We start from the raw sequence: 14,101 nt of genomic DNA on the forward strand, positions 1-14,101 counted from the left end.
CTAGCACTGCAGTTGTTTTATAACTACAGCCAAACTTGGCCACTCCAGAAGTTTTAACCTTTGCTACTTCATTTCCATAGAGGGAGGCTTTTTTTTCTGAACTTTTATTGCTCAAAATTTATGCCCAAAGCAGTCTAAATACCTATTGCATCCATTTTGTGTTTCCATGTAGATGGCTCCAACCTGGAGCATACAATGGCAGCAATGAGATATAGATCACACCCCGGTATTTATCAAGGAATACTTCCATTTCCTCAGACACATGCAGCAGTAAAGTATTGGAAGGGGAGCTGAGTTTGACACGGGTCTCATTGATTCAGCAGATAATAATCCTTCCTCTGGCACCGAGAGCAGTCTTGGCAGTGCCCAAAATGTCTCCATGTCTGCGAGGTGTCAGCTGCCGACATAGTGGGAGATTGAATTCAGCCCAGGGCAGGGGGAGGATCATTGCTGCTGGTGGCTGCAAAATCATCCAGGGCAAAAGGAGAAGGACAGAAACACCGATCCAGTTGAGTAGGATTTCCCTGGGATTAAACCTATGGAAACATTTATACTGATTTCACTGCATGTAGCATTTTTTTGCCTTTTTTTTTTTTTTTTAACTGCTTCTTGTTGGGCTTATTGAGGATTATGAGATCATTCTGTCTCTGTGTCCTTGTATCTCCCGGTCTGCCACCAACCTTCCCCCAAACTAGCAAAACCTACAGCCAAATTCTGCCAGCATTCAGCTGAAGCTAGTTTTCAGCTGAAGCAAAGGCTGGATCACATTCTTTGTCTTTATTAGACCAGTAGGCATTGTGCTCAAGAGGAGACATAGTGGATGGATGGATCCAACCACAGTTTAAACTTCCCCGAAAAGCTACAAAATCAAACTGCAGGAAGCCTGGTTCTGTGAAATACACAAATGGCTGTACCCTGTCCATCCTGCCTAGCTGTACAGCAGGCAGAGCATGATGGTGCTTGTTAGATCTAGCTATGCTTCAGCAGAAAACTTCCAGGTGAAACCTGATGATTTACTGTATCGGTGAGCACTGATTTTGCACTTCACTTAAGGCACAGAAGAAGCTGTAAACATTTATATGAACCCTGTGGAGAATCGGGCATAAATTGGGCTTGCAGTACTGTCTCCCAGGATGATTCATGAGCAGCAGTAATGGGTCTGCATACAAGCACAGCGCTGCCGGAGTTAATATCCAGATTGTTCCCTGTTTGGGAAAGGCATTTTATAGGTGTCTGAAAACAGGTTGGTTAATCATCAGAACCAGAGTCATTCAGATGTGAGGTATTTCAGAGACGAGGCAGTAGAAAGAAAAAAGGCTGCAGTGTATCCCAAAGGTGACAGACCTGACAGCAATTTGTTTCTTCCGGATGAAGTGATGCTTCATCTGAGTTGACGTGAGGGAGCGTGGTTGGGCGTGAGACTACACAGACTTTGTCTTATTGATGCTGCATACAGGCAAAAAGTGATTTTTTTTCATGTGACAACAAAGAGCACAAATACTCACAAAAGCAGTGCTTTGCATAGCACAGGTTACAAAGAATGACCGATAATCCAAAGAAGTTTGCTTAATTACATCTGTTTAACCATGACATTTTGCAAGACGTTATTTATGGAGAGTAAGAAAAATGCCATAAGGAATAGTGGCTCATGCCCTTAAGTACTGAGCATAGTTCTTGCACTGCCAGCACGAGAGATGATGATCTATGTCTCTAATTATAACCAATTTGGATCTTCCACACTTGATTTGGCTTTTTGCCAGTGAGAACGCTGTGCCAACATCTTTTCCTTCCAACCTTTTACACTAAAACTAAACCAAACGAATTTATGTCGAACAGCATCGACTTGGTTGGAGAGTTACCATTCGTTAATATTTGCAAAATACTGCAAAAAAAAAAAAAAAAAAAAAAAAACACTTCAGAACTGCAATTTGTTCTGAATGATTTTTGGAACAGGTGCTGACAGCATGCCCATACTGATGGGGAGGGGGAGAGGAGGAGGGGGGATCTGTTGGGTTGTGTGTTAGAGGAAAGCAATGCTGGAAGGGCATGAGTTGAGGGTGAAGACCTTGACCTGTTCCTGCTGCCTTGTTTCACGCGCCATGTATGCGCTATTCAAATTCTTTCCTGTACCTTTTTAGCACCCTTGCTGTGGGTTTTCTTTGCTAGTGTAGATAGCCTTGTGCTTACAGTGGGATTTCTGCCCTGCACACCATTGCCTGGCTTGTACTTGTCTGTATGTACTACCTTCCAGCAGTTGGGTAGCTGGTGTCTTAGTGAATCCTGCTCTAGGAGCAAAGGTTCGAAGAGAGAAGGTAAAATCTCTTAACCAGAAAACCCCTGCTAGATTAAATCTAAATGAAATCCTTCTTGGTCCTTTGTGAGAGCTGAACAGCCCTTGCTGCCTTGCTGAAGCTTTTTTTTTCTCAGCTTAACTCTTAAGATGTCTTATGTATTCTCTACCAAGGGAATATCCACTAATAAGGTCTGAGCACACTCTTGCAAATTATTTTAAAGCTAACTAACACTAACCTATCCCTAGAGGGTTGTTTTCGCTTCAGGAATCCATCTTAATTACCATAAATTTACCCACACTTGGGTTTACGTATTACTGGCCTGTCTTCCATCTTGACACCTTCTTTGTGGATGTAGGAAGGTTCTGGGATCTGGGGCAGTGGAGATCACATGCAGATGATGGGCAGCAGAGAACGAGGAAGAAACAGTGACATCAATTCTCTCCATTCAGTCTCTCAGCCCCCAAGTTTCTGCAGAGGGGAGCAAAAACGAAGGCAAAACAGAACTGGAATCTAAGGCTTTGGTGGCCATAGGGAAGGATCCAGCTGAACTCTTTTTCAGCGAGAGAATTTTCCCCCAGATAGCGTTTCAGATGAACTGAGACTGTGCAACTGAATTGACTGAGGATAACGATAAAGGCTGGGGAAAAAAAAAGCATGAAAAACTTCCATGTTCACATTTTTAAAACAAAATATCTCGCTTCTGGTTTGCCAGTTGCTGGGGTACGTTTTCAAGCTGAAAAGGTTTGCTTCTTCATGCTGAGAAAGGAATTTTTACTGAAAAAAAATTGACCTAGAACTGGTTTATTCTAACGGAGAAAAGTTTATAAAGGTAAATAATCCAAAGCTGAAGAAAACTATTTTTTACTTGAAATATCCATTTTTACTTGCCCTAAACTGATTTTCTCCAATGCTCTTATTTTCTATTTCAGCCATTAAATCCCAAAGTTAAATTCTGAAGTGCACTTCATCCCTTCAGGCTGTGCCGTTCTGACTCCTCAGCACTCCTACGGCCTTTGCGGGATTTAAGAGCATGGCACAAAAGGACACATTTCCAGGGTGAAGGTTTAATTTGATTTTGGGCTGTGTGACTGTGGGTGGGCAGAAAAGCAAATAAGAACTTCCTCATGTCTCTACATCAGTTCTGCTAATCGGAGCTCTGCGTAAATGAGCTGATTCACTCGGTTACGGGTGCGAAACGAACTGAAGCAATTCTCCATCCACCGAATGTCCAGCCAAAAGCAACTTAGCCTGCTAGAAAATAAGGAAAACAGCAATCTCCTGCTGGTCTGTGCCAGCCATACGGTATTACCCACCTTGAGCAGGAAGGCAATAAGACTAAAGTTCAAATGAGCAGTCACAGAATCAGAACTATTAAGGTTGGAAAAGACCTCTAAGATCATCTAGTCCAACCATCAGCCCGCCCCCACCATGCCCACTGATCCAGTGCCACATCTCCGTGACTCTTGAACACCTCCAGGGACAGCGAGCACCGCCACCTCTCTGTGCAGCCTGTGCCAGTGCATTACCTGTGAACCTGGGAGCACTTCTTGGCTTGCACTGAACGGCTGGTCATGGCTTTCTGGTGTAGCACACCCAACGCATAGTTTGTTGAACACATTGGGTTGAGGTGGGCAGCTCGGGGGCACACAGGTGCAACCACCAAAGCAATTGGTCCACATGGATGCCTGCTGTGCCCACTCTGGGAGCCCCTCGGCCAGAATGTCCCCATGATCCCCACCTGTACACACTGCCTGGTGCACGCACGCCCTTAGGGACTGAGCAGTGCAACCAGATGCATGGCCCAAATTTCCTGATGTCATTTAGACTTCATTGCCAGCTAAACTGTACTGTCCTGGGAATACCCTGGCGATGTGTATCTGCAGCTGATGAGCTAGGATTAGAAAGACTTTATATAAGGCCTGTTTGATTAAGTGGCTATTACCAACTAAAAACTTGGTGCTTTCCATTAAGTACTCTCAAGTGCATGTCCTCGTTTTACTTATTCTGCACTTGCATTATGCTTTGGAAGAGGCAGCCTGCCCTTTTTTCTCACCCAGGCCTTCTTTGCCAACACTGATAAGATGCTCTGTCTTGTTGAGTGCTAGTGTAAGAGATGCAATGTACCGATGGAGCCTTTCCTTAAAGGTGTTCTTCTGTAATCACTACATCTTCCTGTAGTTTACAGTGTAAATTAACCCAGTGCTGTGAACTTTCTGCTCACCACTAGATCCTGTGGTGCCTTGCCTCAAGGCAGCTCTCATCTTGCAGCAGATCAAAGCCTGTACTGTGCACAAAAGACTAAAACAATAGCACTCTCACCTTTTGTCTTTGTTTCTATTGCTGTGCCAGTGCAGTTTGATTTGCTGTCTTTTGCAGCATCTGTGCTCAGGCTTCAGTGATTCCCCATAATAGCCCAATATACTTCTCACGATCCTTGTTCAGTTTATACACACACCCCACTTTAATCCGTCTGTCCAGATCAGTTATTTCATACTTTGGTACATCAAATTGCATTCACCATCTGCTGGCCCAGTTGCCCTACATAAGCCAAACGCTCTGACGGTATAATTGTAATACTGTTCATTATTTGCTTGCTCCCGTTCCTCCCAAAACGCATGAGGACAGTAGAACTGATGAAATAACTTAAATCTAATTTAAATTCCCTCCAGGTTTTTTACACTGCACTGATCAAAATAGTCGCTGGGTTCTTGAGAGGAAGCCATGCATCCCACAAGACCCTTGGTGCCCTCAGATAACTATCTGTGAAAACCAGAGTATTTTTGTAGGGCTGGAGCTCAACGTACCAGCATTAACTAAGCGGAGTGCAAATGCTATCAGCACATAAGCATACTGTTAAATTGTTGCGCAGAAGAATTCCAGTCTGGTTAATCTGATTTTATACTGCCCCTTCCATGAAATAAGCGTGCCCAAAAGATGATTTTCATCTTGTCATATCTATTCTGATCTATATTCCAGCCAAAGCTCGTTGATCTTGGGCTGTGTACCATGCATCATGCTCGGGCAGTTTTTCAAGCATTTGCAGAGAATGTTTGTAAGCACCAACCCTCTTCCCCAGGGATAACTGCTCCCTGAGCTTTGATTTAATTTTGCCTGCAGTCAGGAGGCCACCCACAGACCTCCAGCTCTGCCTCACTCGCTTCATTCCTGCTTCAGCATGAATAGCAAGCATGGGTGGAACAAGAATGCATGAAGACCGATAGGCAGCCCGGGGTTGGCATTTCCCTTTGGGACCTGTGCTGGGAGGAAACTGCTACAGAGCCATGGAGAAGTACCCCTGGCAAGCATGGCAAATACAGGTTCAAATGCAATGCATTCCACCAGCACGCTCTTGGAGGAGCAACTCAGGTGGAGATAAATAAGACGTGTAATTTCTTGTCAGGCTGTTGCATTTCCCACCGCTCGTTTTAGCAATTACACTCTGTGGCTTTTTTATTAAGCAACTGAAAAGATAGAGTCTTGTAGCCTAGGAAGAAAAATTGCCTGGAGAGATGAAACATATCCAGACTTACTTTCTTTTCTTGCACTTTTCGAGGTGTTGCAAGGAATGTGTTTTCAGTTCAGCAGCCAGTAACCAGCGCTGTGCTTTTGGCACTTCTTACCATGCTCACCTCTGCGGCAGCCAAGTTCTTAGAACCGAATCCGGGTGAAGCAGAAGGGCTGATCTGAGCTGGGGCTTGGTTTGCTGCTGCTGAAAGAGAGGGCACAACTTTCTCCCACTAGAGTCAATGGGAACAATGCCACAGATTACAACAGGAATCGTTAAGGGTCCCACATTTCTTTCACAAGCAGCTTTCCGGAGGTCATATTTTTAAAGCAATTAATGAAAGAAGTGATTGCCCTTTAGTGAGCGGTGCCCCGACGTGAAGTGTAATCAATGCTCCTTCTGAGTGTTCCTCTTCGCACTGATATCTGTACCAATTAGAGGATTCTTCTGTAGTAAGGTTACCCAAACATAATTTTAGTTCCTCTTACTAATTATTTCCCACAGTTTTAAGAAGTGTCTGGACTTCCAGCTTCAGTATTGAATTTGCTTTTGCAAAGAAAAGCATGCCTTAAGGCTGACTTGGAAAATACATATTCAAGAAGCATACTTGCTAAATGCTCCAACGCTTCTCTTTGTTTTCAAGACCAGAAGGTTGTACATAAAACACACTTCAGTGTTCACAACTGAAACTTCAATGCTTTTCTAAACAGTGATGCTTCTGAACTTGGGATCAATCTGTTGTAAACAGATAATCAGATCAATCTGAAATCCTGTGTGTCTGCTTGACTGGGGTAACTTTGAAACCAATGTGACACGTAGAAGGGAAAAACTGAGCAGTCTTTGAAGACCAAACAGAGAACGATACAACTGAAAATGAGATATAGAGACAATGATCAATCTGTCCTCTGTAAACATCTATGTATAAATCAGACCCAACAATCTTTAGCATGGTGTAATGGTGGCAAAGGTTATTGAAATCGCCACTGATAGATTGTGTTGGTGCTGAGCACACGTTACAAATGTTCTTAAGGGATCTCATTATTCAGTTCAGCTACTGTTAGGTTTTATGCCAGATTTATTTCACTTATAAAGCTTTTGTGTTGGAGAATAAGACAACAGAGAGAGGTAAAGGCTGGGGAAAGAGTAGGGGGCATGAGGGCCTTTGTTCCACACCATGTGCATGCAAGTCATTAAAAATGCATCCAGCAATAGGTGGAATATTGCTCTTCTGGGGGATAGAAATACAATCCCCTTCAACCTGCTGCAGTGGTTTTGTTGGGGGAATTTTCCCTAGCAGAAACAACCCGAATCTTCCCCAGTCCAGCTGGGCAGAGCAGGACTCCCAGCAGGAACATGCTGACAAACTCAAGGGCAGGTCTGCAGGAGGAAGGAGTGCTCAGAGCTGCTACTGCTGCTGAGCTTCAGGGGTGATTCTTTAAGGCAACTTCAGGTTACAAACGTGAAAATGGAGCACTCCAGACTCTCAGCCATCTGAACACAGCTGATGGTGGATGCTCATTTCTAACATTTCTCACCAGAGTGAGTATTGCTTTCGTTTCTCACACTAGACTAGTCACTTGGCCAGGCTGCACTCCAGCATTTAAGGTGTTAGTCACACTGCCTTGTGGGGACTCGCAGTCTGTAGTCTGTCTTATGGTGACCTTTATGACTGGCACAGTCTTCGTCATGATAGAAAAGACTGATGTAGAGGCATTCACATCATTATTTTTAGCGCTAGGCAATGGAATAGTTGAAGGAGAACTAAGGTATGAGTAGAGTGGCATTTATTGTCCCCTGTGGACAAATGCAGTGGTTTGTTGTACAGTTTATTTTTTTTTTAAAGGACAAGGACAAAAAAGTTGGCTGGGTAGGTAGCTGAGAGGTGGTAAATGCTCTGCTTAAGGTGGAGCGCTCAGAATAGGTGCATCAGGGATGAAATTCCTCACACTGAGGGTTTTCCCAGCATTCTCCTTTCTTAGATTAGGGATGAGCCACTGACATCACAAAGCCTTGCACAAGTTTCATGTTTGTTAAGCTCAACATGGAAGATGCTCAAATAGCAGCACACAGCCATTAAAACCCAGCAGGAGAGCCCAGCCTGCAGGGAGTTTCCAACACACAGTGCTGACCTATGAGCTGGAAGACCTCTGCTCCCACGAGGAGCACTAGTTGCACAAACTGCATTTTTCATGGAGACTGGTCTCACCACACAGCCTTCTCCCCCTGCCCTGTAAGAAATAAGTGAAAGGGATCAATATTTCTTCGTTCTGATTTTGCCATTTGCCATCTTTCCTGGTGATTTTTGACATCTTTCCATCTTCCAAACTGTCTCTCCCTTCTACAAACATTGTCAACCATCCAAAACATTTCCCAGATATTACACGAGCTGCATCAACAGCCCCCAGCAGAGCTTGGCATGCAGCAGTGCAGTGCTGTTAGCAGATGGGTACGGCTCCTTGCAACGACCCCAAATAGCAACACCTGTCTGCTCAGTAGAAACTGTGATTTATGGGGAGGTCTTCCCTTCTGCGAAGGGTTAACCTGCTACTCAGGCTCCCAGGCTGACCCTCAGTGAAAATTAATAGCTTGCATCTGTTTAATATTCCTTTCCAGTACATTGCCAAATCATTTCATCTGTATTTAAATGGATCAGTGGTTTTCATCGTCAGTTGTTTCCTCATTCCTCTTTGGTTTTTTTTTTTTGTTTGTTTGTTTTTTGATAATCCTTTCCTGTTCACAGGTGTTTTTGAAATCATAAAAGAAAGTCATACATTGTTTTTATTTCATGAGGCTCCTATAAATTTGGAGATAAAGGATGTGCGCCATTTCAACAGCTCTGTGTTTTGCTCCAGTTAGAAGAGTGGTTCACATCTGTAGATTTTATAGGTGACATTATGGACATGGCAATGTCATCATTTGCAACTAATCAAAACGTGCCAGATTAGACCTAAACACATGTATTAGTATTATTTGTCATGCAAGGCATTAATTTAAAACTGATGCATCTGTTACAATCATTGATGCTCTAGATGGAAAAGATCCATAGGGAGGCTTTCAGCTTTCCATTTAGTGCCAAAGCGGAACTGAACTCTATCAGATGTATGATTATTGTCATTATTATTTAATACCCCTCTCAGCCTCTGCTGTGTGCTCATCACTTAATGGAAAACATGAGTGCAGGCGCTGTCTCAGATTGCTTGCCATCCCAGTGACAGACCAGGCACCCAAGTGACAATAAAACAAACACCACAAAGAGAAGGGCTGAGGAACTCAGCATGGCTGCCCAAAAGAGACAGGCCAGTGCCTTTGGTGGGCACGGTGGCATTTTTGGCTTGGTTTTGCTGTTGAAGTGGAGATGCAATGGTGTAGCTATGAGTTGTCAAGAATGGCATGACAACAAATGTGTTCAAGGAGGGTGTGTGAGCATTAAGACTTTACTAGCATCAAGGCCGAGACACAATAGGAAGACAGAAGTTTAATGAAATATATTGCCGATGCTTAATAACAGAGATAACTGACCATCAAAGGGATGTGCTTTTTTTTGTTGTTGTTGCACTTTGCAGCATTTGATATGCAGGTTAAAGAACTGCAGAGATACGAATTTTCCAAGAAAACCTTACATATATTAACCTTGGGCAAAGGCAGGGAATATTCTTTGTGCTTCCGGATGACTCTTGGGTCTCCACGATGGTCACATTCATCATCTAGATGAGCTGTCCTCGGGAGAGCACATTTTGAAGTTGTTTAGATCTTAATGAGTCATCTATGAATTACCAAATATTTCACGTTCTATATGGAGCGCCCTCGATACAACCATCAGCTGGGATGGCTGCAAATATTGTAAATAATCTCCTCAGTTTAATGAGTTATCATACAAGGAAAGGCTAGGTGGGAGTCACAGCTTCACTTTGTGATAGATCAGCCCAGGCGTTTGATTTACTGTGGGGACTACTTCTACTAAAACTAATCAGAGGCTATCGAGGAAACCCAAACAGATCCAACCTACCAGAATTTAATCTCCCCACAAATAAAATGCACTCATAAATCAGGGCAAGCATGTAAATGTGCTCCTCTAATGCTTCTATTAGGAAAAACAGAACCACAAAAAGCTCAGTAGGATGTGAAAACTATTATGGTTTCCCTGGGTAATGTCAGCAGTATTAGACTAATTCATAAGACACAAGGAGCTCTAAGATCCTTCTGCCCTTACAGCTGGCTAATTGGGCGAGATGGGGAAAGCAATTTGACAACAACGTTGATGTCTCCGTTTTCATTTTGAAGCTTAAGGTGGACATATTTTTATATCATTCATTGAATTTCTCAGATAAACACAGAGGGAAAGATAGATAAAAGGTAGGAAAATCATCATCGTGGTTTTTTTCCTGACTGAAAGAATTCTGACAGAAAATCGAGTAAACAAAATATACTGCTTTTGGTAAAAAAAAAAAAAAATGCATACAAAGCTGAATTTCACAGAAATAGGAGTATTTACTGCGAAGAAAGCATTTGTCACTAAAAACGACAGAGAGGAGAATATGATATAAATACTTTGATCAGATCTGGTAATGAGCTAGCCTGGCAAACTGCAGCATTAGTTCATTGACGGCCTATTCAGCTTGATCAAGAAAAAGCGTGGTGAGGTAACTGCAGGAGTGCAGTGAAAATCACACTCTCAAATGATCACTGTCACATCATGGTGTCCAGGTGGTAAATGAATGTCCACCAGGAGGAGAGTGGAGACTCAGACTTGATATGTGGGAGGGTGGCACCTTTAGAACTTCAATCCCCAACAGGTCAGTCCAGCACTGCCACAATTTCTATAAGAAAATGAGGTTGAATATTATCAAAGATGTATTTTCTTAAAGAGCTTGAGTCTCCTTTTAGCTGAAGCGCAGCTTCACTGCTCTGTTTCAGAACTGTGATTTTCCTTTGGTGCTAAGAGAGAAAAGAATCAGGACCTTCTGCTTGTCAGAAGATTAATGATATATGTCCATATGGAGGAAGTTACACCAGAAAGTTTTGTATAAATATACTGGTTGATGATGTTTTTTATTGTCTAAAGATGTTACACTGCATTTTGCTTCAGTGTGATGCACACGGACTATTAATAACAGCAAATGATTGCGTTTAAGACAAAAATTGAAGGAAATAATTTATAACAAAATCTACATGAAAGCCATCTCTCAGTTTCCGCATATTGGCCATAGATCATTGGAGAGACATTTACGATTGATTTACAAGAGGAATTTTTGTATTACCATAGATATATGTTGCCTGCTGAACAACTGTCCTTCATCCATAATCAAACATCTCCTCAGTCATTGATAGTTTTCAGAAGACAGACTTTGAAAGCCAGAAAGGAAGCTGAGATAGAGCTGTGACGGTTGATAGTGGATGATATTTACAAGTGGATGTCATTATTCACAAATCTTTTGTGCAGGCCAGAAGAAATTAGTGCTTTGGGTTGCAGGGCAGTGTGGGAGTTGGGGCTGGCAATGGGACATGGGAAACTTGAAGTAATATTTTAAATAATACCTTTTAATTCATTTGAACTAACCATGCCATCCTCTGCCATGAGACTACAGTTAGCACCCAAACCTTCCCTGCTGCATCCTCAACATTACCAAAATGCCATTCTTTGCACTCTGCAACTGTTGGAGAGGGGAACTGTGGCTCTCTCTCAATGCAAACTAACAGCTGAGTGCTCACCTGCAGGCACTCTACCTGAACAACAAATACACACGTACTGGAGCTTTCAGGGTGTTTTCTGTAACCCAATTATTTTCTTTTTAAAATAGCAATAAAAAGTGGAGCAGGGATGTAACTGATAATAACCTGTCAGACTTTTCCTCTCTCTTTTGCTGCTCTTCATTTTACTCCATTTTCTCCATGCTTGTTAAATGCTCTAGAGTATAGAACTAGATTCAGATGAGGCTGTGTTTGAGAAGCATCAATATAACAAGCTCACAGATCTCCTTTAACAATACCCTTCTCCCCTACATTCTGCTTTCTGAGGGGGGATTCATGGAACATCTGTTCTGTTACAGCAACCAAAGCGGGGGCTCCATTAACTTTATAGTAAGTAAAGGAATTGGGCATTTTTTCCCAGACTGCTTTGCTTATTTCAAGGTCGAGTAGAGGAATTCTTTGCTGCTTTACTGAAGCACTACCAATTGGCTTGCTTTAATTTTTGACCTTTCATTGGTTGCCATGTTTTATATTGGAGGTCACTGCAGGAGCAAGTGAGTTCTCTTTATATTCCACTGACTTATACGAGTTCCAGTGAGGTCACCAACCCCAGTCTCCTCTACATTCCTCTATCCTGCATTTTTATCATTGTTTCAGAGTGATCACACTGCTCCATAGCAAGTGCTGTAAGGATCCTTCAGAAGAGGAAGTTCCACTCAGGCACTAAAGACAAAAAAGATGCAGCAAGATTAAGATGGTTTTTGGATACCTACAGTTCTACAAGGAGCCTGCAGCCAGTCTGTCACAGTGCCTCCAGTAAAGGTCTTCTTGCACTTACATGTTTATATCAGATGGACGCTGCCTTAAATGCCATTTAGTACACTCAGGCATTATTTATTGCAACAGGGTGTTGTAGACATTTCAGTTTCACGTGGTTTCACAGACCCAGAGAAATAAAGGGATTCTTCTGTCTCTAAAAGCTGAACCAATAAAGCACAGTGAGGGCTAATCACTGTTCTCCAGAATAAAATAAGTAAAATGACACAAATTACCCAACTCCTTTCCTGGGGTTTCCACTTGTTTCCCTTAGGCCCTGTCAGAGGATAAAAGGCTGTCAAGAATGCTGCAAGCCAATTACTACAAGCTCTTATGGTAAAGTATGAGGCAGAAGAAAAATATGTAATTTTGACAAAAGTACTCATTATATTCTTGAGTTGATGGCCGTTTTCAAAGCCACATAATTGCTTATTTATGTGAACCCAGAAAATGACCATTCAGCTCCAGTCAAAAAGATGGTGACTGACCTTGTGGTACCTGAACGCATAGGTATAGCTAAGGTGACAAAAGGGTGTTCTTTTACATCAAGGGAGCTCAACTGAAATTACATAAGTATATAAGGTAACACCCAAGAAGACTGCTAGCTGCTGCTGTTGAACTGACCTGGCATCACGGAGAAGTTGGTGGGGTGAGATAACTCTGACCAAAAAAGGATGCAATGCAAAGGTTGGTCTGTGCGAGCTGCCTTCATTTAGAGAAACTGTCATGCAACATCCTGACAGGCACTGTCAAAGCAGTTCCTCCTTTTTCTACCTGTACTGTTCCTATTTTGCCTTTGTTAATTGTTTTATCTCATGGGCAGAAGAGGATATATTAAAAATTGTCTTCTGTTCATTATCTCGCTTAAACCTGTCCCGTGCAGATCCTTACCTGAGCTTGACAGAACGTCCTGCACTGTGGTGTACAGCAGGCCTTACATCTGTGACTGCAGTGTGTGCTGCAGACTGTAGTGCTCCAGCTCACTGCAAAAATCACACGAGCACATCACTTCCACTGGCAGTATCCAGGCTAATTCAGCAAAGCCCCAGGACAGGATGCTACCAGGCCAGAAACGTTAGGAAAATCTATTCTGCAAGGAGATTTGGCTGTGATTTAAAAAACAGGGACTGGTATCTTGAGACAGGTTCATGCTGCACATAATATCCAGGGGAAAAAAAGTATGACTGTGTTGAGTAAAGGAAGCGTGAATGGCAAATTGAAAGCATCCACACAAAAGTGCAAGATCCACAGAGGATATCAGCAAGGACAGTAAATAAAAGGCTCGACAGGAAGCCAGTCTGTGCACACATGGCTAGATTTCAAGATGCATTGAGTATCTCTATAAATAATTTCTTTATTAGAGAGCCAATGTGATTTACAAGTATTGGATCCTTCAAATTATTATCTAGCAAGAAGTGTAAAAGGCACAACTGGTTAGTGTCTGCTTGGAACTCCAGTTGCTTTCAAAGTACTTACAGCCTGCATGGTTCAAAGCACTTTATTTGCACAGAAAGCTCTGCTGCATTTTGCTATTAAAGGAAGTTACTTACGAGGTGGAAAGTGGTTGTTGTTTGACAACATCCAGCACACAGAAAGAGCCACATTGTGCCCAGTTAACAAAGCAAACAGACACAAAAAGAAAAATAAGCAGCCAAAATGAAACGGTGGAGATGAGCTTTGGGCTGATGCTCTAAGACTGATGCTCGGAGCTGAGCAGAAGTGCCACGTATCATTGGTAGCTGTGAACTCCTTTGTTTTTTAATTATATTTTTAATTGCCTAAATAGAAAAATCTTCTA

The sequence above is a fragment of the Gallus gallus genome, chromosome 10 (assembly GCF_016699485.2).
Source record: "Gallus gallus isolate bGalGal1 chromosome 10, bGalGal1.mat.broiler.GRCg7b, whole genome shotgun sequence".
Taxonomy (NCBI): Eukaryota; Metazoa; Chordata; class Aves; order Galliformes; family Phasianidae; genus Gallus; species Gallus gallus.